Consider the following 22,303-nt stretch of genomic DNA (forward strand, 5'->3'; position numbering starts at 1 on the left):
GACTAAAGGCACCGCTGGGATTCGAACCCAGGACCTCCTGTTTACGAGACAGGGGCTTTAACCAACTAAGCCACGGCGCCTACCCAAGCCTACGTCTTGTGGGAGGGTGAGTCACAGTGTGAAGAGATACAACAATCTGACAAAGTAAACGACCAAGTGGGGCTAGAGGCCACGACCACCGACTGAAGGCACCACTGGGATTTGAACCCAGGATCTCCTGTTTACAAGACAGGCGCTTTGACCAGCTAAGCCATGGCGCCCTCACAGGACAAGCTGACGGAGTCAAGTCCTATCAATGAAGGCTTTAGGCTAAAGCGTGTCAAAGAACTGGAATGGTCCATTTGCAAGTTTTCTAGAAAGTTTTGCCCATCGTCTAGGTCTTTTCCCTGAAAAGAGACAGCTGTCGCAACAACCACGAATTATCGGGACGTAGCACATCTCGGCTGAGACAGAGCCACAGAATTAGACCACAGCTGGCCACAAGCTAAAGGCACCGCTGGGATTCGAACCCAGGATCTCCTGTTTACTAGACAGGCACTTTAACCAACTAAGCCACGGCGCCACCCTCCTGCGGTGGCTTGCGGAACGGACAGTCAAAGTATGAGCAGATACAACAATGTGAGAAGGAAACCGTGGAGAAGAGCCATCAGAGCTAAAAGTCAACGACTCTGGTGGGACTCGAACCCACAACCTTTGAATCGCTTCGTTTCATAATCTAGAAGTCCAATGCGCTATCCATTGCGCCACAGAGCCAATAGCACAGCCCCTTGATGTTTTGCACACAATCCTGGAGGAAGACAGATTTCAAGTATTATTATTAGCTTTTGTATATTGAAGCCCAAGAGTTACAATTACTATTTGTACCTCCTGCTCTTTACATATGACAGTGAGCACAATTGTCAAATGGGAGGCGGTTCTGGGATCCGAAGTCAGGATCTCCAGATTAAGGGACAGGCGCTTTGACCAGCTAATGCTGTGCAACCGAACGTCACAAGTCTTTGGATCTTTTGAAAACGCAAACAAGTCTTTCATGTTCTCTACTACAGGACCTCCTGCCTTTTATGTAGACCAGAGAGAACAGCCGCTGAAATGATGGAATCGTGGGATTTGAACAATCTGTTTACAAGACATGATCATTGAACAGCTATGCCAGGGCATCCTAAAATTGCATGGCATTATTTGAATAAAGCCAAGTACCAGAAAGTTGGATTTCCCTGTAGACCTCCTTCTATTAATGTAGATCGGAGAGCACAGCCGTTGAAAGAAAGGCATGGCATGGATTTGAACAGTCTGTTGACAAGACAGGCTCTTTGACCAGTTCTTACTGGGCACCCTAACGTCACATGGCTTCAGGTCTATTCAAAACGGCCACATGTCAGTCATATTTTCTCCCGGAACCTTCTGCCTTCCATGTAAACCGGAGAGCGGAGCCGCAGAAAAGAAGGAATCTCTGGGTATCGAACAATTTGTTGACAAGACATGGACATTTACACCTACGCCAAGGCATCCTAAAATTTGCGAAACTATCTTTTAATATAGACAGGTAGAAGAAACACAAATATACCCGTTGACCCTTCCGCCTTTAATTAAGCCCAAAGCCTAAAATTATTGATGGAAGGTACCACTGGGATTTAAACCTAGAATCTTTTCTCCACAAGGCAGGTGCTATGGCCATGGGCACCCTTGAGCCTAATGCCAGGCACAAGCCATAGTGCCCTAACAAGGATTGCTTAAGGAATTAAGTCCTATCAGTGAAGGCTTATGAGTGTCCATGAATTGGATTGGTCTGTTAGCAAGACTATCAGAATGTTATGAGAGCTGTCATAAGAACCTTGAATTATCAGGGGCGTTGCATTTTATCCGACAAAGGCTGCACTTAGCTGGCCACAGACTAAAGGCACCGCTGGGATTCGAACCCAGGACCTCCTGTTTACGAGACAGGCGCTTTAACCAACTAAGCCACGGCGCCTACCCAAGCCTTCGTCTTGTGGGAGGGTGAGTCACAGTGTGAAGAGATACAACAATCTGACAAAGTAAACGACCGAGTGGGGCTAGAGGCCACGACCACTGACTGAAGGCACCAGTGGGATTTGAACCCAGGATCTCCTGTTTACAAGACAGGCGCTTTGACCAGCTAAGCCATGGCGCCCTCACAGGACAAGCTGACGGAGTCAAGTCCTATCAATGAAGGCTTTAGGCTAAAGCGTGTCAAAGAACTGGAATGGTCCATTTGCAAGTTTTCTAGAAAGTTTTGCCCATCGTCTAGGTCTTTTCCCTGAAAAGAGACAGCTGTCGCAACAACCACGAATTATCGGGACGTAGCACATCTCGGCTGAGACAGAGCCACAGAATTAGACCACAGCTGGCCACAAGCTAAAGGCACCGCTGGGATTCGAACCCAGGATCTCCTGTTTACTAGACAGGCACTTTAACCAACTAAGCCACGGCGCCACCCTCCTGCGGTGGCTTGGGGAACGGACAGTCAAAGTATGAGCAGATACAACAATGTGAGAAGGAAACCGTGGAGAAGAGCCATCAGAGCTAAAAGTCAACGACTCTGGTGGGACTCGAACCCACAACCTTTGAATCGCTTCGTTTCATAATCTAGAAGTCCAATGCGCTATCCATTGCGCCACAGAGCCAATAGCACAGCCCCTTGATGTTTTGCACACAATCCTGGAGGAAGACAGATTTCAAGTATTATTATTAGCTTTTGTATATTGAAGCCCAAGAGTTACAATTACTATTTGTACCTCCTGCTCTTTACATATGACAGTGAGCACAATTGTCAAATGGGAGGCAGTTCTGGGATCCGAAGTCAGGATCTCCAGATTAAGGGACAGGCGCTTTGACCAGCTAATGCTGTGCAACCGAACGTCACAAGTCTTTGGATCTTTTGAAAACGCAAACAAGTCTTTCATGTTCTCTACTACAGGACCTCCTGCCTTTTATGTAGACCAGAGAGAACAGCCGCTGAAATGATGGAATCGTGGGATTTGAACAATCTGTTTACAAGACATGATCATTGAACAGCTATGCCAGGGCATCCTAAAATTGCATGGCATTATTTGAATAAAGCCAAGTACTAGAAAGTTGGATTTCCCTGTAGACCTCCTTCTATTAATGTAGATCGGAGAGCACAGCCGTTGAAAGAAAGGCATGGCATGGATTTAAACAGTCTGTTGACAAGACAGGCTCTTTGACCAGTTCTTACTGGGCACCCTAACGTCACATGGCTTCAGGTCTATTCAAAACGGCCACATGTCAGTCATATTTTCTCCCGGAACCTTCTGCCTTCCATGTAAACCGGAGAGCGGAGCCGCAGAAAAGAAGGAATCTCTGGGTATCGAACAATTTGTTGACAAGACATGGACATTTACACCTACGCCAAGGCATCCTAAAATTTGCGAAACTATCTTTTAATATAGACAGGTAGAAGAAACACAAATATACCCGTTGACCCTTCCGCCTTTAATTAAGCCCAAAGCCTAAAATTATTGATGGAAGGTACCACTGGGATTTAAACCTAGAATCTTTTCTCCACAAGGCAGGTGCTATGGCCATGGGCACCCTTGAGCCTAATGCCAGGCACAAGCCATAGTGCCCTAACAAGGATTGCTTAAGGAATTAAGTCCTATCAGTGAAGGCTTATGAGTGTCCATGAATTGGATTGGTCTGTTAGCAAGACTATCAGAATGTTATGAGAGCTGTCATAAGAACCTTGAATTATCAGGGGCGTTGCATTTTATCCGACAAAGGCTGCACTTAGCTGGCCACAGACTAAAGGCACCGCTGGGATTCGAACCCAGGACCTCCTGTTTACGAGACAGGCGCTTTAACCAACTAAGCCACGGCGCCTACCCAAGCCTACGTCTTGTGGGAGGGTGAGTCACAGTGTGAAGAGATACAACAATCTGACAAAGTAAACGACCGAGTGGGGCTAGAGGCCACGACCACCGACTGAAGGCACCACTGGGATTTGAACCCAGGATCTCCTGTTTACAAGACAGGCGCTTTGACCAGCTAAGCCATGGCGCCCTCACAGGACAAGCTGACGGAGTCAAGTCCTATCAATGAAGGCTTTAGGCTAAAGCGTGTCAAAGAACTGGAATGGTCCATTTGCAAGTTTTCTAGAAAGTTTTGCCCATCGTCTAGGTCTTTTCCCTGAAAAGAGACAGCTGTCGCAACAACCACAAATTATCGGGACGTAGCACATCTCGGCTGAGACAGAGCCACAGAATTAGACCACAGCTGGCCACAAGCTAAAGGCACCGCTGGGATTCGAACCCAGGATCTCCTGTTTACTAGACAGGCACTTTAACCAACTAAGCCACGGCGCCATCCTCCTGCGGTGGCTTGCGGAACGGACAGTCAAAGTATGAGCAGATACAACAATGTGAGAAGGAAACCGTGGAGAAGAGCCATCAGAGCTAAAAGTCAACGACTCTGGTGGGACTCGAACCCACAACCTTTGAATCGCTTCGTTTCATAATCTAGAAGTCCAATGCGCTATCCATTGCGCCACAGAGCCAATAGCACAGCCCCTTGATGTTTTGCACACAATCCTGGAGGAAGACAGATTTCAAGTATTATTATTAGCTTTTGTATATTGAAGCCCAAGAGTTACAATTACTATTTGTACCTCCTGCTCTTTACATATGACAGTGAGCACAATTGTCAAATGGGAGGCAGTTCTGGGATCCGAAGTCAGGATCTCCAGATTAAGGGACAGGCGCTTTGACCAGCTAATGCTGTGCAACCGAACGTCACAAGTCTTTGGATCTTTTGAAAACGCAAACAAGTCTTTCATGTTCTCTACTACAGGACCTCCTGCCTTTTATGTAGACCAGAGAGAACAGCCGCTGAAATGATGGAATCGTGGGATTTGAACAATCTGTTTACAAGACATGATCATTGAACAGCTATGCCAGGGCATCCTAAAATTGCATGGCATTATTTGAATAAAGCCAAGTACCAGAAAGTTGGATTTCCCTGTAGACCTCCTTCTATTAATGTAGATCGGAGAGCACAGCCGTTGAAAGAAAGGCATGGCATGGATTTGAACAGTCTGTTGACAAGACAGGCTCTTTGACCAGTTCTTACTGGGCACCCTAACGTCACATGGCTTCAGGTCTATTCAAAACGGCCACATGTCAGTCATATTTTCTCCCGGAACCTTCTGCCTTCCATGTAAACCGGAGAGCGGAGCCGCAGAAATGAAGGAATCTCTGGGTATCGAACAATTTGTTGACAAGACATGGACATTTACACCTACGCCAAGGCATCCTAAAATTTGCGAAACTATCTTTTAATATAGACAGGTAGAAGAAACACAAATATACCCGTTGACCCTTCCGCCTTTAATTAAGCCCAAAGCCTAAAATTATTGATGGAAGGTACCACTGGGATTTAAACCTAGAATCTTTTCTCCACAAGGCAGGTGCTATGGCCATGGGCACCCTTGAGCCTAATGCCAGGCACAAGCCATAGTGCCCTAACAAGGATTGCTTAAGGAATTAAGTCCTATCAGTGAAGGCTTATGAGTGTCCATGAATTGGATTGGTCTGTTAGCAAGACTATCAGAATGTTATGAGAGCTGTCATAAGAACCTTGAATTATCAGGGGCGTTGCATTTTATCCGACAAAGGCTGCACTTAGCTGGCCACAGACTAAAGGCACCGCTGGGATTCGAACCCAGGACCTCCTGTTTACGAGACAGGCGCTTTAACCAACTAAGCCACGGCGCCTACCCAAGCCTACGTCTTGTGGGAGGGTGAGTCACAGTGTGAAGAGATACAACAATCTGACAAAGTAAACGACCGAGTGGGGCTAGAGGCCACGACCACTGACTGAAGGCACCACTGGGATTTGAACCCAGGATCTCCTGTTTACAAGACAGGCGCTTTGACCAGCTAAGCCATGGCGCCCTCACAGGACAAGCTGACGGAGTCAAGTCCTATCAATGAAGGCTTTAGGCTAAAGCGTGTCAAAGAACTGGAATGGTCCATTTGCAAGTTTTCTAGAAAGTTTTGCCCATCGTCTAGGTCTTTTCCCTGAAAAGAGACAGCTGTCGCAACAACCACGAATTATCGGGACGTAGCACATCTCGGCTGAGACAGAGCCACAGAATTAGACCACAGCTGGCCACAAGCTAAAGGCACCGCTGGGATTCGAACCCAGGATCTCCTGTTTACTAGACAGGCACTTTAACCAACTAAGCCACGGCGCCACCCTCCTGCGGTGGCTTGCGGAACGGACAGTCAAAGTATGAGCAGATACAACAATGTGAGAAGGAAACCGTGGAGAAGAGCCATCAGAGCTAAAAGTCAACGACTCTGGTGGGACTCGAACCCACAACCTTTGAATCGCTTCGTTTCATAATCTAGAAGTCCAATGCGCTATCCATTGCGCCACAGAGCCAATAGCACAGCCCCTTGATGTTTTGCACACAATCCTGGAGGAAGACAGATTTCAAGTATTATTATTAGCTTTTGTATATTGAAGCCCAAGAGTTACAATTACTATTTGTACCTCCTGCTCTTTACATATGACAGTGAGCACAATTGTCAAATGGGAGGCAGTTCTGGGATCCGAAGTCAGGATCTCCAGATTAAGGGACAGGCGCTTTGACCAGCTAATGCTGTGCAACCGAACGTCACAAGTCTTTGGATCTTTTGAAAACGCAAACAAGTCTTTCATGTTCTCTACTACAGGACCTCCTGCCTTTTATGTAGACCAGAGAGAACAGCCGCTGAAATGATGGAATCGTGGGATTTGAACAATCTGTTTACAAGACATGATCATTGAACAGCTATGCCAGGGCATCCTAAAATTGCATGGCATTATTTGAATAAAGCCAAGTACCAGAAAGTTGGATTTCCCTGTAGACCTCCTTCTATTAATGTATATCGGAGAGCACAGCCGTTGAAAGAAAGGCATGGCATGGATTTGAACAGTCTGTTGACAAGACAGGCTCTTTGACCAGTTCTTACTGGGCACCCTAACGTCACATGGCTTCAGGTCTATTCAAAACGGCCACATGTCAGTCATATTTTCTCCCGGAACCTTCTGCCTTCCATGTAAACCGGAGAGCGGAGCCGCAGAAAAGAAGGAATCTCTGGGTATCGAACAATTTGTTGACAAGACATGGACATTTACACCTACGCCAAGGCATCCTAAAATTTGCGAAACTATCTTTTAATATAGACAGGTAGAAGAAACACAAATATACCCGTTGACCCTTCCGCCTTTAATTAAGCCCAAAGCCTAAAATTATTGATGGAAGGTACCACTGGGATTTAAACCTAGAATCTTTTCTCCACAAGGCAGGTGCTATGGCCATGGGCACCCTTGAGCCTAATGCCAGGCACAAGCCATAGTGCCCTAACAAGGATTGCTTAAGGAATTAAGTCCTATCAGTGAAGGCTTATGAGTGTCCATGAATTGGATTGGTCTGTTAGCAAGACTATCAGAATGTTATGAGAGCTGTCATAAGAACCTTGAATTATCAGGGGCGTTGCATTTTATCCGACAAAGGCTGCACTTAGCTGGCCACAGACTAAAGGCACCGCTGGGATTCGAACCCAGGACCTCCTGTTTACGAGACAGGCGCTTTAACCAACTAAGCCACGGCGCCTACCCAAGCCTACGTCTTGTGGGAGGGTGAGTCACAGTGTGAAGAGATACAACAATCTGACAAAGTAAACGACCGAGTGGGGCTAGAGGCCACGACCACTGACTGAAGGCACCACTGGGATTTGAACCCAGGATCTCCTGTTTACAAGACAGGCGCTTTGACCAGCTAAGCCATGGCGCCCTCACAGGACAAGCTGACGGAGTCAAGTCCTATCAATGAAGGCTTTAGGCTAAAGCGTGTCAAAGAACTGGAATGGTCCATTTGCAAGTTTTCTAGAAAGTTTTGCCCATCGTCTAGGTCTTTTCCCTGAAAAGAGACAGCTGTCGCAACAACCACGAATTATCGGGACGTAGCACATCTTGGCTGAGACAGAGCCACAGAATTAGACCGCAGCTGGCCACAAGCTAAAGGCACCGCTGGGATTCGAACCCAGGATCTCCTGTTTACTAGACAGGCACTTTAACCAACTAAGCCACGGCGCCACCCTCCTGCGGTGGCTTGCGGAACGGACAGTCAAAGTATGAGCAGATACAACAATGTGAGAAGGAAACCGTGGAGAAGAGCCATCAGAGCTAAAAGTCAACGACTCTGGTGGGACTCGAACCCACAACCTTTGAATCGCTTCGTTTCATAATCTAGAAGTCCAATGCGCTATCCATTGCGCCACAGAGCCAATAGCACAGCCCCTTGATGTTTTGCACACAATCCTGGAGGAAGACAGATTTCAAGTATTATTATTAGCTTTTGTATATTGAAGCCCAAGAGTTACAATTACTATTTGTACCTCCTGCTCTTTACATATGACAGTGAGCACAATTGTCAAATGGGAGGCAGTTCTGGGATCCGAAGTCAGGATCTCCAGATTAAGGGACAGGCGCTTTGACCAGCTAATGCTGTGCAACCGAACGTCACAAGTCTTTGGATCTTTTGAAAACGCAAACAAGTCTTTCATGTTCTCTACTACAGGACCTCCTGCCTTTTATGTAGACCAGAGAGAACAGCCGCTGAAATGATGGAATCGTGGGATTTGAACAATCTGTTTACAAGACATGATCATTGAACAGCTATGCCAGGGCATCCTAAAATTGCATGGCATTATTTGAATAAAGCCAAGTACCAGAAAGTTGGATTTCCCTGTAGACCTCCTTCTATTAATGTAGATCGGAGAGCACAGCCGTTGAAAGAAAGGCATGGCATGGATTTGAACAGTCTGTTGACAAGACAGGCTCTTTGACCAGTTCTTACTGGGCACCCTAACGTCACATGGCTTCAGGTCTATTCAAAACGGCCACATGTCAGTCATATTTTCTCCCGGAACCTTCTGCCTTCCATGTAAACCGGAGAGCGGAGCCGCAGAAAAGAAGGAATCTCTGGGTATCGAACAATTTGTTGACAAGACATGGACATTTACACCTACGCCAAGGCATCCTAAAATTTGCGAAACTATCTTTTAATATAGACAGGTAGAAGAAACACAAATATACCCGTTGACCCTTCCGCCTTTAATTAAGCCCAAAGCCTAAAATTATTGATGGAAGGTACCACTGGGATTTAAACCTAGAATCTTTTCTCCACAAGGCAGGTGCTATGGCCATGGGCACCCTTGAGCCTAATGCCAGGCACAAGCCATAGTGCCCTAACAAGGATTGCTTAAGGAATTAAGTCCTATCAGTGAAGGCTTATGAGTGTCCATGAATTGGATTGGTCTGTTAGCAAGACTATCAGAATGTTATGAGAGCTGTCATAAGAACCTTGAATTATCAGGGGCGTTGCATTTTATCCGACAAAGGCTGCACTTAGCTGGCCACAGACTAAAGGCACCGCTGGGATTCGAACCCAGGACCTCCTGTTTACGAGACAGGCGCTTTAACCAACTAAGCCACGGCGCCTACCCAAGCCTACGTCTTGTGGGAGGGTGAGTCACAGTGTGAAGAGATACAACAATCTGACAAAGTAAACGACCGAGTGGGGCTAGAGGCCACGACCACTGACTGAAGGCACCACTGGGATTTGAACCCAGGATCTCCTGTTTACAAGACAGGCGCTTTGACCAGCTAAGCCATGGCGCCCTCACAGGACAAGCTGACAGAGTCAAGTCCTATCAATGAAGGCTTTAGGCTAAAGCGTGTCAAAGAACTGGAATGGTCCATTTGCAAGTTTTCTAGAAAGTTTTGCCCATCGTCTAGGTCTTTTCCCTGAAAAGAGACAGCTGTCGCAACAACCACGAATTATCGGGACGTAGCACATCTCGGCTGAGACAGAGCCACAGAATTAGACCACAGCTGGCCACAAGCTAAAGGCACCGCTGGGATTCGAACCCAGGATCTCCTGTTTACTAGACAGGCACTTTAACCAACTAAGCCACGGCGCCACCCTCCTGCGGTGGCTTGCGGAACGGACAGTCAAAGTATGAGCAGATACAACAATGTGAGAAGGAAACCGTGGAGAAGAGCCATCAGAGCTAAAAGTCAACGACTCTGGTGGGACTCGAACCCACAACCTTTGAATCGCTTCGTTTCATAATCTAGAAGTCCAATGCGCTATCCATTGCGCCACAGAGCCAATAGCACAGCCCCTTGATGTTTTGCACACAATCCTGGAGGAAGACAGATTTCAAGTATTATTATTAGCTTTTGTATATTGAAGCCCAAGAGTTACAATTACTATTTGTACCTCCTGCTCTTTACATATGACAGTGAGCACAATTGTCAAATGGGAGGCAGTTCTGGGATCCGAAGTCAGGATCTCCAGATTAAGGGACAGGCGCTTTGACCAGCTAATGCTGTGCAACCGAACGTCACAAGTCTTTGGATCTTTTGAAAACGCAAACAAGTCTTTCATGTTCTCTACTACAGGACCTCCTGCCTTTTATGTAGACCAGAGAGAACAGCCGCTGAAATGATGGAATCGTGGGATTTGAACAATCTGTTTACAAGACATGATCATTGAACAGCTATGCCAGGGCATCCTAAAATTGCATGGCATTATTTGAATAAAGCCAAGTACTAGAAAGTTGGATTTCCCTGTAGACCTCCTTCTATTAATGTAGATCGGAGAGCACAGCCGTTGAAAGAAAGGCATGGCATGGATTTGAACAGTCTGTTGACAAGACAGGCTCTTTGACCAGTTCTTACTGGGCACCCTAACGTCACATGGCTTCAGGTCTATTCAAAACGGCCACATGTCAGTCATATTTTCTCCCGGAACCTTCTGCCTTCCATGTAAACCGGAGAGCGGAGCCGCAGAAAAGAAGGAATCTCTGGGTATCGAACAATTTGTTGACAAGACATGGACATTTACACCTACGCCAAGGCATCCTAAAATTTGCGAAACTATCTTTTAATATAGACAGGTAGAAGAAACACAAATATACCCGTTGACCCTTCCGCCTTTAATTAAGCCCAGAGCCTAAAATTATTGATGGAAGGTACCACTGGGATTTAAACCTAGAATCTTTTCTCCACAAGGCAGGTGCTATGGCCATGGGCACCCTTGAGCCTAATGCCAGGCACAAGCCATAGTGCCCTAACAAGGATTGCTTAAGGAATTAAGTCCTATCAGTGAAGGCTTATGAGTGTCCATGAATTGGATTGGTCTGTTAGCAAGACTATCAGAATGTTATGAGAGCTGTCATAAGAACCTTGAATTATCAGGGGCGTTGCATTTTATCCGACAAAGGCTGCACTTAGCTGGCCACAGACTAAAGGCACCGCTGGGATTCAAACCCAGGACCTCCTGTTTACGAGACAGGCGCTTTAACCAACTAAGCCACGGCGCCTACCCAAGCCTACGTCTTGTGGGAGGGTGAGTCACAGTGTGAAGAGATACAACAATCTGACAAAGTAAACGACCGAGTGGGGCTAGAGGCCACGACCACCGACTGAAGGCACCACTGGGATTTGAACCCAGGATCTCCTGTTTACGAGACAGGCGCTTTGACCAGCTAAGCCATGGCGCCCTCACAGGACAAGCTGACGGAGTCAAGTCCTATCAATGAAGGCTTTAGGCTAAAGCGTGTCAAAGAACTGGAATGGTCCATTTGCAAGTTTTCTAGAAAGTTTTGCCCATCGTCTAGGTCTTTTCCCTGAAAAGAGACAGCTGTCGCAACAACCACGAATTATCGGGACGTAGCACATCTCGGCTGAGACAGAGCCACAGAATTAGACCACAGCTGGCCACAAGCTAAAGGCACCGCTGGGATTCGAACCCAGGATCTCCTGTTTACTAGACAGGCACTTTAACCAACTAAGCCACGGCGCCACCCTCCTGCGGTGGCTTGGGGAACGGACAGTCAAAGTATGAGCAGATACAACAATGTGAGAAGGAAACCGTGGAGAAGAGCCATCAGAGCTAAAAGTCAACGACTCTGGTGGGACTCGAACCCACAACCTTTGAATCGCTTCGTTTCATAATCTAGAAGTCCAATGCGCTATCCATTGCGCCACAGAGCCAATAGCACAGCCCCTTGATGTTTTGCACACAATCCTGGAGGAAGACAGATTTCAAGTATTATTATTAGATTTTGTATATTGAAGCCCAAGAGTTACAATTACTATTTGTACCTCCTGCTCTTTACATATGACAGTGAGCACAATTGTCAAATGGGAGGCAGTTCTGGGATCCGAAGTCAGGATCTCCAGATTAAGGGACAGGCGCTTTGACCAGCTAATGCTGTGCAACCGAACGTCACAAGTCTTTGGATCTTTTGAAAACGCAAACAAGTCTTTCATGTTCTCTACTACAGGACCTCCTGCCTTTTATGTAGACCAGAGAGAACAGCCGCTGAAATGATGGAATCGTGGGATTTGAACAATCTGTTTACAAGACATGATCATTGAACAGCTATGCCAGGGCATCCTAAAATTGCATGGCATTATTTGAATAAAGCCAAGTACCAGAAAGTTGGATTTCCCTGTAGACCTCCTTCTATTAATGTAGATCGGAGAGCACAGCCGTTGAAAGAAAGGCATGGCATGGATTTGAACAGTCTGTTGACAAGACAGGCTCTTTGACCAGTTCTTACTGGGCACCCTAACGTCACATGGCTTCAGGTCTATTCAAAACGGCCACATGTCAGTCATATTTTCTCCCGGAACCTTCTGCCTTCCATGTAAACCGGAGAGCGGAGCCGCAGAAAAGAAGGAATCTCTGGGTATCAAACAATTTGTTGACAAGACATGGACATTTACACCTACGCCAAGGCATCCTAAAATTTGCGAAACTATCTTTTAATATAGACAGGTAGAAGAAACACAAATATACCCGTTGACCCTTCCGCCTTTAATTAAGCCCAAAGCCTAAAATTATTGATGGAAGGTACCACTGGGATTTAAACCTAGAATCTTTTCTCCACAAGGCAGGTGCTATGGCCATGGGCACCCTTGAGCCTAATGCCAGGCACAAGCCATAGTGCCCTAACAAGGATTGCTTAAGGAATTAAGTCCTATCAGTGAAGGCTTATGAGTGTCCATGAATTGGATTGGTCTGTTAGCAAGACTATCAGAATGTTATGAGAGCTGTCATAAGAACCTTGAATTATCAGGGGCGTTGCATTTTATCCGACAAAGGCTGCACTTAGCTGGCCACAGACTAAAGGCACCGCTGGGATTCGAACCCAGGACCTCCTGTTTACGAGACAGGCGCTTTAACCAACTAAGCCACGGCGCCTACCCAAGCCTACGTCTTGTGGGAGGGTGAGTCACAGTGTGAAGAGATACAACAATCTGACAAAGTAAACGACCGAGTGGGGCTAGAGGCCACGACCACTGACTGAAGGCACCACTGGGATTTGAACCCAGGATCTCCTGTTTACAAGACAGGCGCTTTGACCAGCTAAGCCATGGCGCCCTCACAGGACAAGCTGACGGAGTCAAGTCCTATCAATGAAGGCTTTAGGCTAAAGCGTGTCAAAGAACTGGAATGGTCCATTTGCAAGTTTTCTAGAAAGTTTTGCCCATCGTCTAGGTCTTTTCCCTGAAAAGAGACAGCTGTCGCAACAACCACGAATTATCGGGACGTAGCACATCTCGGCTGAGACAGAGCCACAGAATTAGACCACAGCTGGCCACAAGCTAAAGGCACCTCTGGGATTCGAACCCAGGATCTCCTGTTTACTAGACAGGCACTTTAACCAACTAAGCCACGGCGCCACCCTCCTGCGGTGGCTTGCGGAACGGACAGTCAAAGTATGAGCAGATACAACAATGTGAGAAGGAAACCGTGGAGAAGAGCCATCAGAGCTAAAAGTCAACAACTCTGGTGGGACTCGAACCCACAACCTTTGAATCGCTTCGTTTCATAATCTAGAAGTCCAATGCGCTATCCATTGCGCCACAGAGCCAATAGCACAGCCCCTTGATGTTTTGCACACAATCCTGGAGGAAGACAGATTTCAAGTATTATTATTAGCTTTTGTATATTGAAGCCCAAGAGTTACAATTACTATTTGTACCTCCTGCTCTTTACATATGACAGTGAGCACAATTGTCAAATGGGAGGCAGTTCTGGGATCCGAAGTCAGGATCTCCAGATTAAGGGACAGGCGCTTTGACCAGCTAATGCTGTGCAACCGAACGTCACAAGTCTTTGGATCTTTTGAAAACGCAAACAAGTCTTTCATGTTCTCTACTACAGGACCTCCTGCCTTTTATGTAGACCAGAGAGAACAGCCGCTGAAATGATGGAATCGTGGGATTTGAACAATCTGTTTACAAGACATGATCATTGAACAGCTATGCCAGGGCATCCTAAAATTGCATGGCATTATTTGAATAAAGCCAAGTACCAGAAAGTTGGATTTCCCTGTAGACCTCCTTCTATTAATGTAGATCGGAGAGCACAGCCGTTGAAAGAAAGGCATGGCATGGATTTGAACAGTCTGTTGACAAGACAGGCTCTTTGACCAGTTCTTACTGGGCACCCTAACGTCACATGGCTTCAGGTCTATTCAAAACGGCCACATGTCAGTCATATTTTCTCCCGGAACCTTCTGCCTTCCATGTAAACCGGAGAGCGGAGCCGCAGAAAAGAAGGAATCTCTGGGTATCGAACAATTTGTTGACAAGACATGGACATTTACACCTACGCCAAGGCATCCTAAAATTTGCGAAACTATCTTTTAATATAGACAGGTAGAAGAAACACAAATATACCCGTTGACCCTTCCGCCTTTAATTAAGCCCAAAGCCTAAAATTATTGATGGAAGGTACCACTGGGATTTAAACCTAGAATCTTTTCTCCACAAGGCAGGTGCTATGGCCATGGGCACCCTTGAGCCTAATGCCAGGCACAAGCCATAGTGCCCTAACAAGGATTGCTTAAGGAATTAAGTCCTATCAGTGAAGGCTTATGAGTGTCCATGAATTGGATTGGTCTGTTAGCAAGACTATCAGAATGTTATGAGAGCTGTCATAAGAACCTTGAATTATCAGGGGCGTTGCATTTTATCCGACAAAGGCTGCACTTAGCTGGCCACAGACTAAAGGCACCGCTGGGATTCGAACCCAGGACCTCCTGTTTACGAGACAGGCGCTTTAACCAACTAAGCCACGGCGCCTACCCAAGCCTACGTCTTGTGGGAGGGTGAGTCACAGTGTGAAGAGATACAACAATCTGACAAAGTAAACGACCGAGTGGGGCTAGAGGCCACGACCACTGACTGAAGGCACCACTGGGATTTGAACCCAGGATCTCCTGTTTACAAGACAGGCGCTTTGACCAGCTAAGCCATGGCGCCCTCACAGGACAAGCTGACGGAGTCAAGTCCTATCAATGAAGGCTTTAGGCTAAAGCGTGTCAAAGAACTGGAATGGTCCATTTGCAAGTTTTCTAGAAAGTTTTGCCCATCGTCTAGGTCTTTTCCCTGAAAAGAGACAGCTGTCGCAACAACCACGAATTATCGGGACGTAGCACATCTCGGCTGAGACAGAGCCACAGAATTAGACCACAGCTGGCCACAAGCTAAAGGCACCTCTGGGATTCGAACCCAGGATCTCCTGTTTACTAGACAGGCACTTTAACCAACTAAGCCACGGCGCCACCCTCCTGCGGTGGCTTGCGGAACGGACAGTCAAAGTATGAGCAGATACAACAATGTGAGAAGGAAACCGTGGAGAAGAGCCATCAGAGCTAAAAGTCAACGACTCTGGTGGACTCGAACCCACAACCTTTGAATCGCTTCGTTTCATAATCTAGAAGTCCAATGCGCTATCCATTGCGCCACAGAGCCAATAGCACAGCCCCTTGATGTTTTGCACACAATCCTGGAGGAAGACAGATTTCAAGTATTATTATTAGCTTTTGTATATTGAAGCCCAAGAGTTACAATTACTATTTGTACCTCCTGCTCTTTACATATGACAGTGAGCACAATTGTCAAATGGGAGGCAGTTCTGGGATCCGAAGTCAGGATCTCCAGATTAAGGGACAGGCGCTTTGACCAGCTAATGCTGTGCAACCGAACGTCACAAGTCTTTGGATCTTTTGAAAACGCAAACAAGTCTTTCATGTTCTCTACTACAGGACCTCCTGCCTTTTATGTAGACCAGAGAGAACAGCCGCTGAAATGATGGAATCGTGGGATTTGAACAATCTGTTTACAAGACATGATCATTGAACAGCTATGCCAGGGCATCCTAAAATTGCATGGCATTATTTGAATAAAGCCAAGTACCAGAAAGTTGGATTTCCCTGTAGACCTCCTTCTATTAATGTAGATCGGAGAGCACAGCCGTTGAAAGAAAGGCATGGCATGGATTTGAACAGTCTGTTGACAAGACAGGCTCTTTGACCAGTTCTTACTGGGCACCCTAACGTCACATGGCTTCAGGTCTATTCAAAACGGCCACATGTCAGTCATATTTTCTCCCGGAACCTTCTGCCTTCCATGTAAACCGGAGAGCGGAGCCGCAGAAAAGAAGGAATCTCTGGGTATCGAACAATTTGTTGACAAGACATGGACATTTACACCTACGCCAAGGCATCCTAAAATTTGCGAAACTATCTTTTAATATAGACAGGTAGAAGAAACACAAATATACCCGTTGACCCTTCCGCCTTTAATTAAGCCCAAAGCCTAAAATTATTGATGGAAGGTACCACTGGGATTTAAACCTAGAATCTTTTCTCCACAAGGCAGGTGCTATGGCCATGGGCACCCTTGAGCCTAATGCCAGGCACAAGCCATAGTGCCCTAACAAGGATTGCTTAAGGAATTAAGTCCTATCAGTGAAGGCTTATGAGTGTCCATGAATTGGATTGGTCTGTTAGCAAGACTATCAGAATGTTATGAGAGCTGTCATAAGAACCTTGAATTATCAGGGGCGTTGCATTTTATCCGACAAAGGCTGCACTTAGCTGGCCACAGACTAAAGGCACCGCTGGGATTCAAACCCAGGACCTCCTGTTTACGAGACAGGCGCTTTAACCAACTAAGCCACGGCGCCTACCCAAGCCTACGTCTTGTGGGAGGGTGAGTCACAGTGTGAAGAGATACAACAATCTGACAAAGTAAACGACCGAGTGGGGCTAGAGGCCACGACCACTGACTGAAGGCACCACTGGGATTTGAACCCAGGATCTCCTGTTTACAAGACAGGCGCTTTGACCAGCTAAGCCATGGCGCCCTCACAGGACAAGCTGACGGAGTCAAGTCCTATCAATGAAGGCTTTAGGCTAAAGCGTGTCAAAGAACTGGAATGGTCCATTTGCAAGTTTTCTAGAAAGTTTTGCCCATCGTCTAGGTCTTTTCCCTGAAAAGAGACAGCTGTCGCAACAACCACGAATTATCGGGACGTAGCACATCTCGGCTGAGACAGAGCCACAGAATTAGACCACAGCTGGCCACAAGCTAAAGGCACCGCTGGGATTCGAACCCAGGATCTCCTGTTTACTAGACAGGCACTTTAACCAACTAAGCCACGGCGCCACCCTCCTGCGGTGGCTTGCGGAACGGACAGTCAAAGTATGAGCAGATACAACAATGTGAGAAGGAAACCGTGGAGAAGAGCCATCAGAGCTAAAAGTCAACGACTCTGGTGGGACTCGAACCCACAACCTTTGAATCGCTTCGTTTCATAATCTAGAAGTCCAATGCGCTATCCATTGCGCCACAGAGCCAATAGCACAGCCCCTTGATGTTTTGCACACAATCCTGGAGGAAGACAGATTTCAAGTATTATTATTAGCTTTTGTATATTGAAGCCCAAGAGTTACAATTACTATTTGTACCTCCTGCTCTTTACATATGACAGTGAGCACAATTGTCAAATGGGAGGCAGTTCTGGGATCCGAAGTCAGGATCTCCAGATTAAGGGACAGGCGCTTTGACCAGCTAATGCTGTGCAACCGAACGTCACAAGTCTTTGGATCTTTTGAAAACGCAAACAAGTCTTTCATGTTCTCTACTACAGGACCTCCTGCCTTTTATGTAGACCAGAGAGAACAGCCGCTGAAATGATGGAATCGTGGGATTTGAACAATCTGTTTACAAGACATGATCATTGAACAGCTATGCCAGGGCATCCTAAAATTGCATGGCATTATTTGAATAAAGCCAAGTACTAGAAAGTTGGATTTCCCTGTAGACCTCCTTCTATTAATGTAGATCGGAGAGCACAGCCGTTGAAAGAAAGGCATGGCATGGATTTGAACAGTCTGTTGACAAGACAGGCTCTTTGACCAGTTCTTACTGGGCACCCTAACGTCACATGGCTTCAGGTCTATTCAAAACGGCCACATGTCAGTCATATTTTCTCCCGGAACCTTCTGCCTTCCATGTAAACCGGAGAGCGGAGCCGCAGAAAAGAAGGAATCTCTGGGTATCGAACAATTTGTTGACAAGACATGGACATTTACACCTACGCCAAGGCATCCTAAAATTTGCGAAACTATCTTTTAATATAGACAGGTAGAAGAAACACAAATATACCCGTTGACCCTTCCGCCTTTAATTAAGCCCAAAGCCTAAAATTATTGATGGAAGGTACCACTGGGATTTAAACCTAGAATCTTTTCTCCACAAGGCAGGTGCTATGGCCATGGGCACCCTTGAGCCTAATGCCAGGCACAAGCCATAGTGCCCTAACAAGGATTGCTTAAGGAATTAAGTCCTATCAGTGAAGGCTTATGAGTGTCCATGAATTGGATTGGTCTGTTAGCAAGACTATCAGAATGTTATGAGAGCTGTCATAAGAACCTTGAATTATCAGGGGCGTTGCATTTTATCCGACAAAGGCTGCACTTAGCTGGCCACAGACTAAAGGCACCGCTGGGATTCGAACCCAGGACCTCCTGTTTACGAGACAGGCGCTTTAACCAACTAAGCCACGGCGCCTACCCAAGCCTACGTCTTGTGGGAGGGTGAGTCACAGTGTGAAGAGATACAACAATCTGACAAAGTAAACGACCGAGTGGGGCTAGAGGCCACGACCACTGACTGAAGGCACCACTGGGATTTGAACCCAGGATCTCCTGTTTACAAGACAGGCGCTTTGACCAGCTAAGCCATGGCGCCCTCACAGGACAAGCTGACGGAGTCAAGTCCTATCAATGAAGGCTTTAGGCTAAAGCGTGTCAAAGAACTGGAATGGTCCATTTGCAAGTTTTCTAGAAAGTTTTGCCCATCGTCTAGGTCTTTTCCCTGAAAAGAGACAGCTGTCGCAACAACCACGAATTATCGGGACGTAGCACATCTTGGCTGAGACAGAGCCACAGAATTAGACCGCAGCTGGCCACAAGCTAAAGGCACCGCTGGGATTCGAACCCAGGATCTCCTGTTTACTAGACAGGCACTTTAACCAACTAAGCCACGGCGCCACCCTCCTGCGGTGGCTTGGGGAACGGACAGTCAAAGTATGAGCAGATACAACAATGTGAGAAGGAAACCGTGGAGAAGAGCCATCAGAGCTAAAAGTCAACGACTCTGGTGGGACTCGAACCCACAACATTTGAATCGCTTCGTTTCATAATCTAGAAGTCCAATGCGCTATCCATTGCGCCACAGAGCCAATAGCACAGCCCCTTGATGTTTTGCACACAATCCTGGAGGAAGACAGATTTCAAGTATTATTATTAGCTTTTGTATATTGAAGCCCAAGAGTTACAATTACTATTTGTACCTCCTGCTCTTTACATATGACAGTGAGCACAATTGTCAAATGGGAGGCAGTTCTGGGATCCGAAGTCAGGATCTCCAGATTAAGGGACAGGCGCTTTGACCAGCTAATGCTGTGCAACCGAACGTCACAAGTCTTTGGATCTTTTGAAAACGCAAACAAGTCTTTCATGTTCTCTACTACAGGACCTCCTGCCTTTTATGTAGACCAGAGAGAACAGCCGCTGAAATGATGGAATCGTGGGATTTGAACAATCTGTTTACAAGACATGATCATTGAACAGCTATGCCAGGGCATCCTAAAATTGCATGGCATTATTTGAATAAAGCCAAGTACCAGAAAGTTGGATTTCCCTGTAGACCTCCTTCTATTAATGTAGATCGGAGAGCACAGCCGTTGAAAGAAAGGCATGGCATGGATTTGAACAGTCTGTTGACAAGACAGGCTCTTTGACCAGTTCTTACTGGGCACCCTAACGTCACATGGCTTCAGGTCTATTCAAAACGGCCACATGTCAGTCATATTTTCTCCCGGAACCTTCTGCCTTCCATGTAAACCGGAGAGCGGAGCCGCAGAAAAGAAGGAATCTCTGGGTATCGAACAATTTGTTGACAAGACATGGACATTTACACCTACGCCAAGGCATCCTAAAATTTGCGAAACTATCTTTTAATATAGACAGGTAGAAGAAACACAAATATACCCGTTGACCCTTCCGCCTTTAATTAAGCCCAAAGCCTAAAATTATTGATGGAAGGTACCACTGGGATTTAAACCTAGAATCTTTTCTCCACAAGGCAGGTGCTATGGCCATGGGCACCCTTGAGCCTAATGCCAGGCACAAGCCATAGTGCCCTAACAAGGATTGCTTAAGGAATTAAGTCCTATCAGTGAAGGCTTATGAGTGTCCATGAATTGGATTGGTCTGTTAGCAAGACTATCAGAATGTTATGAGAGCTGTCATAAGAACCTTGAATTATCAGGGGCGTTGCATTTTATCCGACAAAGGCTGCACTTAGCTGGCCACAGACTAAAGGCACCGCTGGGATTCGAACCCAGGACCTCCTGTTTACGAGACAGGCGCTTTAACCAACTAAGCCACGGCGCCTACCCAAGCCTACGTCTTGTGGGAGGGTGAGTCACAGTGTGAAGAGATACAACAATCTGACAAAGTAAACGACCGAGTGGGGCTAGAGGCCACGACCACTGACTGAAGGCACCACTGGGATTTGAACCCAGGATCTCCTGTTTACAAGACAGGCGCTTTGACCAGCTAAGCCATGGCGCCCTCACAGGACAAGCTGACGGAGTCAAGTCCTATCAATGAAGGCTTTAGGCTAAAGCGTGTCAAAGAACTGGAATGGTCCATTTGCAAGTTTTCTAGAAAGTTTTGCCCATCGTCTAGGTCTTTTCCCTGAAAAGAGACAGCTGTCGCAACAACCACGAATTATCGAGACGTAGCACATCTCGGCTGAGACAGAGCCACAGAATTAGACCACAGCTGGCCACAAGCTAAAGGCACCGCTGGGATTCGAACCCAGGATCTCCTGTTTACTAGACAGGCACTTTAACCAACTAAGCCACGGCGCCACCCTCCTGCGGTGGCTTGGGGAACGGACAGTCAAAGTATGAGCAGATACAACAATGTGAGAAGGAAACCGTGGAGAAGAGCCATCAGAGCTAAAAGTCAACGACTCTGGTGGGACTCGAACCCACAACCTTTGAATCGCTTCGTTTCATAATCTAGAAGTCCAATGCGCTATCCATTGCGCCACAGAGCCAATAGCACAGCCCCTTGATGTTTTGCACACAATCCTGGAGGAAGACAGATTTCAAGTATTATTATTAGCTTTTGTATATTGAAGCCCAAGAGTTACAATTACTATTTGTACCTCCTGCTCTTTACATATGACAGTGAGCACAATTGTCAAATGGGAGGCAGTTCTGGGATCCGAAGTCAGGATCTCCAGATTAAGGGACAGGCGCTTTGACCAGCTAATGCTGTGCAACCGAACGTCACAAGTCTTTGGATCTTTTGAAAACGCAAACAAGTCTTTCATGTTCTCTACTACAGGACCTCCTGCCTTTTATGTAGACCAGAGAGAACAGCCGCTGAAATGATGGAATCGTGGGATTTGAACAATCTGTTTACAAGACATGATCATTGAACAGCTATGCCAGGGCATCCTAAAATTGCATGGCATTATTTGAAAAAAGCCAAGTACCAGAAAGTTGGATTTCCCTGTAGACCTCCTTCTATTAATGTAGATCGGAGAGCACAGCCGTTGAAAGAAAGGCATGGCATGGATTTGAACAGTCTGTTGACAAGACAGGCTCTTTGACCAGTTCTTACTGGGCACCCTAACGTCACATGGCTTCAGGTCTATTCAAAACGGCCACATGTCAGTCATATTTTCTCCCGGAACCTTCTGCCTTCCATGTAAACCGGAGAGCGGAGCCGCAGAAAAGAAGGAATCTCTGGGTATCGAACAATTTGTTGACAAGACATGGACATTTACACCTACGCCAAGGCATCCTAAAATTTGCGAAACT

At 46.5% G+C, this 22,303-nt stretch overlaps 1 long non-coding RNA gene and 47 other non-coding genes across 48 annotated transcripts in view; all 48 read right to left on the bottom strand.

The window, feature by feature from the left end:
- LOC141366079 (uncharacterized) overlaps window positions 1-22,303 on the bottom strand; it is a 411,784-nt gene that overhangs the window by 273,846 nt on the left and 115,635 nt on the right. The window lies entirely within an intron of this gene.
- Window positions 7-80, bottom strand: trnat-cgu (transfer RNA threonine (anticodon CGU)). The gene has a single exon. It is a non-coding gene; the product is annotated as a tRNA-Thr (tRNA).
- trnat-ugu (transfer RNA threonine (anticodon UGU)) lies at window positions 187-260 on the bottom strand. Its single transcript has one exon. It is a non-coding gene; the product is annotated as a tRNA-Thr (tRNA).
- On the bottom strand, window positions 489-562 carry trnat-agu (transfer RNA threonine (anticodon AGU)). Its single transcript has one exon. It is a non-coding gene; the product is annotated as a tRNA-Thr (tRNA).
- trnar-ucu (transfer RNA arginine (anticodon UCU)) lies at window positions 664-753 on the bottom strand. The gene is given in 2 exon segments: window positions 664-699; window positions 717-753. It is a non-coding gene; the product is annotated as a tRNA-Arg (tRNA).
- Window positions 1,896-1,969, bottom strand: trnat-cgu (transfer RNA threonine (anticodon CGU)). Its single transcript has one exon. It is a non-coding gene; the product is annotated as a tRNA-Thr (tRNA).
- Window positions 2,076-2,149, bottom strand: trnat-ugu (transfer RNA threonine (anticodon UGU)). The gene has a single exon. It is a non-coding gene; the product is annotated as a tRNA-Thr (tRNA).
- Window positions 2,378-2,451, bottom strand: trnat-agu (transfer RNA threonine (anticodon AGU)). Its single transcript has one exon. It is a non-coding gene; the product is annotated as a tRNA-Thr (tRNA).
- On the bottom strand, window positions 2,553-2,642 carry trnar-ucu (transfer RNA arginine (anticodon UCU)). Its single transcript is given in 2 exon segments — window positions 2,553-2,588; window positions 2,606-2,642. It is a non-coding gene; the product is annotated as a tRNA-Arg (tRNA).
- trnat-cgu (transfer RNA threonine (anticodon CGU)) lies at window positions 3,785-3,858 on the bottom strand. Its single transcript has one exon. It is a non-coding gene; the product is annotated as a tRNA-Thr (tRNA).
- trnat-ugu (transfer RNA threonine (anticodon UGU)) lies at window positions 3,965-4,038 on the bottom strand. The gene has a single exon. It is a non-coding gene; the product is annotated as a tRNA-Thr (tRNA).
- On the bottom strand, window positions 4,267-4,340 carry trnat-agu (transfer RNA threonine (anticodon AGU)). Its single transcript has one exon. It is a non-coding gene; the product is annotated as a tRNA-Thr (tRNA).
- Window positions 4,442-4,531, bottom strand: trnar-ucu (transfer RNA arginine (anticodon UCU)). Its single transcript is given in 2 exon segments — window positions 4,442-4,477; window positions 4,495-4,531. It is a non-coding gene; the product is annotated as a tRNA-Arg (tRNA).
- trnat-cgu (transfer RNA threonine (anticodon CGU)) lies at window positions 5,674-5,747 on the bottom strand. Its single transcript has one exon. It is a non-coding gene; the product is annotated as a tRNA-Thr (tRNA).
- trnat-ugu (transfer RNA threonine (anticodon UGU)) lies at window positions 5,854-5,927 on the bottom strand. The gene has a single exon. It is a non-coding gene; the product is annotated as a tRNA-Thr (tRNA).
- On the bottom strand, window positions 6,156-6,229 carry trnat-agu (transfer RNA threonine (anticodon AGU)). The gene has a single exon. It is a non-coding gene; the product is annotated as a tRNA-Thr (tRNA).
- Window positions 6,331-6,420, bottom strand: trnar-ucu (transfer RNA arginine (anticodon UCU)). Its single transcript is given in 2 exon segments — window positions 6,331-6,366; window positions 6,384-6,420. It is a non-coding gene; the product is annotated as a tRNA-Arg (tRNA).
- On the bottom strand, window positions 7,563-7,636 carry trnat-cgu (transfer RNA threonine (anticodon CGU)). Its single transcript has one exon. It is a non-coding gene; the product is annotated as a tRNA-Thr (tRNA).
- On the bottom strand, window positions 7,743-7,816 carry trnat-ugu (transfer RNA threonine (anticodon UGU)). The gene has a single exon. It is a non-coding gene; the product is annotated as a tRNA-Thr (tRNA).
- Window positions 8,045-8,118, bottom strand: trnat-agu (transfer RNA threonine (anticodon AGU)). Its single transcript has one exon. It is a non-coding gene; the product is annotated as a tRNA-Thr (tRNA).
- On the bottom strand, window positions 8,220-8,309 carry trnar-ucu (transfer RNA arginine (anticodon UCU)). The gene is given in 2 exon segments: window positions 8,220-8,255; window positions 8,273-8,309. It is a non-coding gene; the product is annotated as a tRNA-Arg (tRNA).
- On the bottom strand, window positions 9,452-9,525 carry trnat-cgu (transfer RNA threonine (anticodon CGU)). Its single transcript has one exon. It is a non-coding gene; the product is annotated as a tRNA-Thr (tRNA).
- On the bottom strand, window positions 9,632-9,705 carry trnat-ugu (transfer RNA threonine (anticodon UGU)). Its single transcript has one exon. It is a non-coding gene; the product is annotated as a tRNA-Thr (tRNA).
- trnat-agu (transfer RNA threonine (anticodon AGU)) lies at window positions 9,934-10,007 on the bottom strand. The gene has a single exon. It is a non-coding gene; the product is annotated as a tRNA-Thr (tRNA).
- On the bottom strand, window positions 10,109-10,198 carry trnar-ucu (transfer RNA arginine (anticodon UCU)). Its single transcript is given in 2 exon segments — window positions 10,109-10,144; window positions 10,162-10,198. It is a non-coding gene; the product is annotated as a tRNA-Arg (tRNA).
- On the bottom strand, window positions 11,341-11,414 carry trnat-cgu (transfer RNA threonine (anticodon CGU)). The gene has a single exon. It is a non-coding gene; the product is annotated as a tRNA-Thr (tRNA).
- trnat-cgu (transfer RNA threonine (anticodon CGU)) lies at window positions 11,521-11,594 on the bottom strand. The gene has a single exon. It is a non-coding gene; the product is annotated as a tRNA-Thr (tRNA).
- trnat-agu (transfer RNA threonine (anticodon AGU)) lies at window positions 11,823-11,896 on the bottom strand. Its single transcript has one exon. It is a non-coding gene; the product is annotated as a tRNA-Thr (tRNA).
- On the bottom strand, window positions 11,998-12,087 carry trnar-ucu (transfer RNA arginine (anticodon UCU)). The gene is given in 2 exon segments: window positions 11,998-12,033; window positions 12,051-12,087. It is a non-coding gene; the product is annotated as a tRNA-Arg (tRNA).
- Window positions 13,230-13,303, bottom strand: trnat-cgu (transfer RNA threonine (anticodon CGU)). The gene has a single exon. It is a non-coding gene; the product is annotated as a tRNA-Thr (tRNA).
- Window positions 13,410-13,483, bottom strand: trnat-ugu (transfer RNA threonine (anticodon UGU)). Its single transcript has one exon. It is a non-coding gene; the product is annotated as a tRNA-Thr (tRNA).
- Window positions 13,712-13,785, bottom strand: trnat-agu (transfer RNA threonine (anticodon AGU)). Its single transcript has one exon. It is a non-coding gene; the product is annotated as a tRNA-Thr (tRNA).
- On the bottom strand, window positions 13,887-13,976 carry trnar-ucu (transfer RNA arginine (anticodon UCU)). The gene is given in 2 exon segments: window positions 13,887-13,922; window positions 13,940-13,976. It is a non-coding gene; the product is annotated as a tRNA-Arg (tRNA).
- Window positions 15,119-15,192, bottom strand: trnat-cgu (transfer RNA threonine (anticodon CGU)). Its single transcript has one exon. It is a non-coding gene; the product is annotated as a tRNA-Thr (tRNA).
- Window positions 15,299-15,372, bottom strand: trnat-ugu (transfer RNA threonine (anticodon UGU)). The gene has a single exon. It is a non-coding gene; the product is annotated as a tRNA-Thr (tRNA).
- On the bottom strand, window positions 15,601-15,674 carry trnat-agu (transfer RNA threonine (anticodon AGU)). Its single transcript has one exon. It is a non-coding gene; the product is annotated as a tRNA-Thr (tRNA).
- trnat-cgu (transfer RNA threonine (anticodon CGU)) lies at window positions 17,007-17,080 on the bottom strand. Its single transcript has one exon. It is a non-coding gene; the product is annotated as a tRNA-Thr (tRNA).
- trnat-ugu (transfer RNA threonine (anticodon UGU)) lies at window positions 17,187-17,260 on the bottom strand. The gene has a single exon. It is a non-coding gene; the product is annotated as a tRNA-Thr (tRNA).
- trnat-agu (transfer RNA threonine (anticodon AGU)) lies at window positions 17,489-17,562 on the bottom strand. Its single transcript has one exon. It is a non-coding gene; the product is annotated as a tRNA-Thr (tRNA).
- trnar-ucu (transfer RNA arginine (anticodon UCU)) lies at window positions 17,664-17,753 on the bottom strand. Its single transcript is given in 2 exon segments — window positions 17,664-17,699; window positions 17,717-17,753. It is a non-coding gene; the product is annotated as a tRNA-Arg (tRNA).
- On the bottom strand, window positions 18,896-18,969 carry trnat-cgu (transfer RNA threonine (anticodon CGU)). Its single transcript has one exon. It is a non-coding gene; the product is annotated as a tRNA-Thr (tRNA).
- trnat-ugu (transfer RNA threonine (anticodon UGU)) lies at window positions 19,076-19,149 on the bottom strand. The gene has a single exon. It is a non-coding gene; the product is annotated as a tRNA-Thr (tRNA).
- trnat-agu (transfer RNA threonine (anticodon AGU)) lies at window positions 19,378-19,451 on the bottom strand. Its single transcript has one exon. It is a non-coding gene; the product is annotated as a tRNA-Thr (tRNA).
- On the bottom strand, window positions 19,553-19,642 carry trnar-ucu (transfer RNA arginine (anticodon UCU)). Its single transcript is given in 2 exon segments — window positions 19,553-19,588; window positions 19,606-19,642. It is a non-coding gene; the product is annotated as a tRNA-Arg (tRNA).
- trnat-cgu (transfer RNA threonine (anticodon CGU)) lies at window positions 20,785-20,858 on the bottom strand. Its single transcript has one exon. It is a non-coding gene; the product is annotated as a tRNA-Thr (tRNA).
- On the bottom strand, window positions 20,965-21,038 carry trnat-ugu (transfer RNA threonine (anticodon UGU)). The gene has a single exon. It is a non-coding gene; the product is annotated as a tRNA-Thr (tRNA).
- On the bottom strand, window positions 21,267-21,340 carry trnat-agu (transfer RNA threonine (anticodon AGU)). The gene has a single exon. It is a non-coding gene; the product is annotated as a tRNA-Thr (tRNA).
- trnar-ucu (transfer RNA arginine (anticodon UCU)) lies at window positions 21,442-21,531 on the bottom strand. Its single transcript is given in 2 exon segments — window positions 21,442-21,477; window positions 21,495-21,531. It is a non-coding gene; the product is annotated as a tRNA-Arg (tRNA).

The sequence above is a fragment of the Misgurnus anguillicaudatus genome, chromosome 9 (genome assembly GCF_027580225.2).
Source record: "Misgurnus anguillicaudatus chromosome 9, ASM2758022v2, whole genome shotgun sequence".
NCBI lineage: Eukaryota > Metazoa > Chordata > Actinopteri > Cypriniformes > Cobitidae > Misgurnus > Misgurnus anguillicaudatus.